This window comes from Alligator sinensis, unplaced genomic scaffold (assembly GCF_000455745.1).
Source record: "Alligator sinensis unplaced genomic scaffold, ASM45574v1 scaffold1029_1, whole genome shotgun sequence".
NCBI classification, from domain to species: Eukaryota; Metazoa; Chordata; order Crocodylia; family Alligatoridae; genus Alligator; species Alligator sinensis.
The window spans coordinates 811,297-815,099 of NW_005842425.1; the positions used below are offsets into that span (position 1 = coordinate 811,297).

The 3,803-nt window shown below is 46.7% G+C and overlaps 1 protein-coding gene across 1 annotated transcript in view; it reads left to right on the forward strand.

Annotated features, from left to right (window-relative positions):
• Positions 1–3,803, forward strand: part of FAT4 (FAT atypical cadherin 4) — a 252,930-nt gene that overhangs the window by 45,464 nt on the left and 203,663 nt on the right. The window lies entirely within an intron of this gene.

Here is a 3,803-nt window from a genome sequence, read left to right on the forward strand (position 1 = left end):
TAAAGCGACCAAAACGCTGGCTTGCATCCATAGATGCTTCTCAAGCAAATCCCAGGACGTCATTCTCCCCCTGTACTCGGCCTTAGTGAGGCTGCAGCTGGAGTACTGTGTCCAGTTTTGGGCTCCACAATTCAAAAAGGATGTGGAGAAGCTTGAGAGAGTCCAGAGAAGAGCCATGCGCATGATCAGAGGTCAGGGAAGCAGACCCTACGATGACAGGCTGAGAGCCCTGGGGCTCTTTAGCCTGAAAAAGCGCAGGCTCAGGGGTGATCTGATGGCCACCTACAAGTTTATCAGGGGTGACCACCAGTATCTGGGGGAACGTTTGTTCACCAGAGCGCCCCAAGGGATGACGAGGTCGAATGGTCACAAACTACTTCAAGATCATTTCAGGCTGGACATAAGGAAGAATTTCTTTACTGTCCGAGCCCCCAAGGTCTGGAACAGCCTGCCACCGGAGGTGGTTCAAGCGCCTTCATTGAACACCTTCAAGATGAAACTGGATGCTTATCTTCTGGGATCCTATGACCCCAGCTGACTTCCTGCCCTTTGGGCAGGGGGCTGGACTCGATGATCTTCCGAGGTCCCTTCCAGCCCTAATGTCTATGAAATCTATGAATTGGGCAGGCTGTGGCCCAGTCAGGCCAGTGTGCCTGGGGACCGGGGCTGGAATGCATGGCTGCAGGGCCTGGCTGGGGAGCAGGACAGAGCCATGGGTGGCTGGTGTGGGGAGCAGCGGTGGGCTGGTTCTCTACCACTGTGCGTATTCCTGGGGGAAGGCATGGGGGTCACGTGCCCCTCAGATTTGTGCATGGGACAGATAAGGACTGGCTGCTGGCAGTGGCACTGAGCTTCCTTGCCCTGGTCTGCCCTTCTGCACCAGGTCCCAGTTCCTGGGTTTTCCCTGGGAGGTTGGCAGCAGGGTGGGTAGCCCCAAGTCTGCAGCGGCCACCCTGCATCCACCCCCTCCCCATGGGCTCTGATCCAGTTGTGCAGCCCAGGGGGGAGGGGAAATGGGCTCTGTTCTCTGCTCTGGCCACAGCAGGTTCTGCCTCCCATGGGTGGTAGCCGAGGCATAGGTGCTACTGGTGGGGCAAGGTACTGTAGAACCTGGCCCCTGGCTCCATAGCTTTGGCAGTTGGGGCGCCCCTCCAGCAAGGGCGGGGTGCAGGGGGCTGTTGGTAGGGAGTGAGGGGCACCTGCAGGGCTGTGGGGGGGCTGTGGATTGGGAGCAAGGGGCACTATTAGGGCTAGGGAACTGTGGGTGGGGAGGGAGGAGCAATCATATGGGCAGGGCACCGGCATATCAGGGGTGCTCAGTGCCACAAAGCAGTCCAGGGACAGCTAAAAGTGGACCCGTGTCCTGGTGAGTGAAGGGGGCAGGGGGAGCTCTGGTTTTCCATGATAAACTGAAAATCAAAGGCCAAAATGTATAGGTATTTAGAATGTATTTTATTATAGTGATGATTGAGGCACTGGTAGGCTTTAAAATTGTAAATATATCAATAAAATAGTGTGTTCAACTGATACCTATATGTATATTGGTGTTTCACTTTAATCATGGAAAAACACGGATTTAGAGTTTTTATCTGAGAAATTGCAATTTTTAAACAGAAAAAAACATGATCCCTGTTTATAAGGTAATAATTTAAGTTTAACATGAAAGACAAGAATTGGATATAGCAAACACACGGGGCAGGAAAAAGTAACAGTGCGGTGCTTATAGGAATAGGATAAGCATCATTCCAGCACACTAGCAATCAAGCCATCATTGCACAGGTGAATTTTAAGGAGAAATTAAATGAAAGAGAATGGAGGTGGCTTTGTAGGTATTTATAGTATGCTACTTCTGTGTACAAAATTACATGGAAGAAAGAATAATGGAACTTGTCAGAAAATTTCACAACTGAAGTGGCCATTGTTGCTAGAGTATGGGCTTAAGTCTACATTTCAATCACATATGAGGTAAGGTGGTTATGACGCATCCCCAGAATATAGGACATCCCCTTGCTGAGAGGAGATGGGGACCACTGGCTCCCTTGGCAATCAGCGATCAGGGGTGTGGCTGATGCCTTCTTGGCTACTCAGCAGTGAGGGGTGGGGTTGACTGGGTCCCCTGGCTAATCATCAGCAAGGGACAGGACCACCATTAAAAGGCCATATTTCACCCTTTCTCCCTCCCTCCCTGGCTTGAACTCTGCACCTCTTGGCTGTGCATCGCTCAACCTCTAGGGACAGGCAACAGAATCGTGAGGACACATGATTGACATGTATTTCCACCAATGAACTGAAAAACAGGATTTTTTTGCAGCGTGTTCCTCATTTAGAAATGGACAGGGGACAGAGGGTTTAAAACAGGATGGTTTTGTATAAAACAGGGCCAACGGCCACCCTAATATGAGGTGACATATTGGGTAACAACAAGTCAAAATGAGTCTTGAGGTATGTGAATGAGCTGTAAGGTGCAGCATGGATAGGTATATCTGTACTAACTTTCAACTAGTTAGAACTAGTAATGGTAGTAACAAAGATGTGATGGCAAATGTGAGAACAGCCAGGACACAAGCCTGCTGGGGATGCAAGGGTTGAAACAGATGTTACCTTTGTGCCACTGTAAAGTTCTTCAGATATCCATGCCCTTTGTCATGCCACAAGTGCCTGAAATGTGGGGCCGTGACATAAGTAGTATTGATTTGTGCCACTTTATTATGGCAGACAGCTGTTACTTTTGGCAGGAGATCATAGTTAGCCCAGAGCTGCTCATTGTCTCCTGTTGTGTGCGCAGGGCGTACAGTGTGAATTAAAAACGAGCAGGAATCTTATCGGGGATAAGGCACAACGCCACATTTATTGGAACATAAAACATAAAACATGCAACATAAAAAGAATAAAGATCAGTAAGGTTGTCTGCTTCACTCATTACCATGCATACTCATTCATTCATTCATTCATACAAGAGAAACAAGCACACACACACAGATAGATAGACAGTCCTGCAAAGGTTAAGGTGTTACCAAGTTCTAAAGTTGCTCAGGTCAGTTTGGTGGCTGGCCAGACTCACCATGAGAGATGGAGTCAGGTCTTGTTGGAAATACCCAAACTCCTTCTTGCAGGTGGAAAAGACCCAAAGCCTTGTCTTTGTGTTTGTTCTTTATAGTGATAGTTGTCCATGCAAGCCTATGGATTCCGCTGAGTCAGTTGCGAAGGTCATCCTCCTTGTCCTATTGGCAGGCTGGGATTGGTAGGACATGTTCTTCTGGCTTTGTGGTCTGGAATCTTCAGGGGGGCCGTTGTTTGCAGTCTTCAGCCATTGGGGTGAAACATGATCTAGTATTTGGTAATCCGTAAGTGCTGACTCGACGTCACTGCAGTCTTTAACCGTTAAACCACAAAAGGCTATTTTCACCTGCTGCAAAAGTACTGTCTTCCTTCATGTTGTCACATACATATATCATTCACTCTTTTGTTACCGCTTTCTACATATGCCAGACATACCGCAAAGCCTTACACAAGCGTTTTCCCTATACTAAATTTAAGTTCTAAAGTCATGAGACCAATAGGTTAAATTTGTCTAAAATCATGAGACCAATATGTCCAATATATTTATGTTCAGCAATAAGAAATTTAAAATAGATGGTTAATTCCAGAACACTAATAATGAATGATCAAATTATTATAAAAAAGTAAATCATAACAAGATTAACTTTATCTTAATGGTTAAATATGTCATTATATAAAAAGAAAAATAACAATATAAGCAATCAAAGCAATTATAGTTACTGCAATACTACACTCCCTGAAGG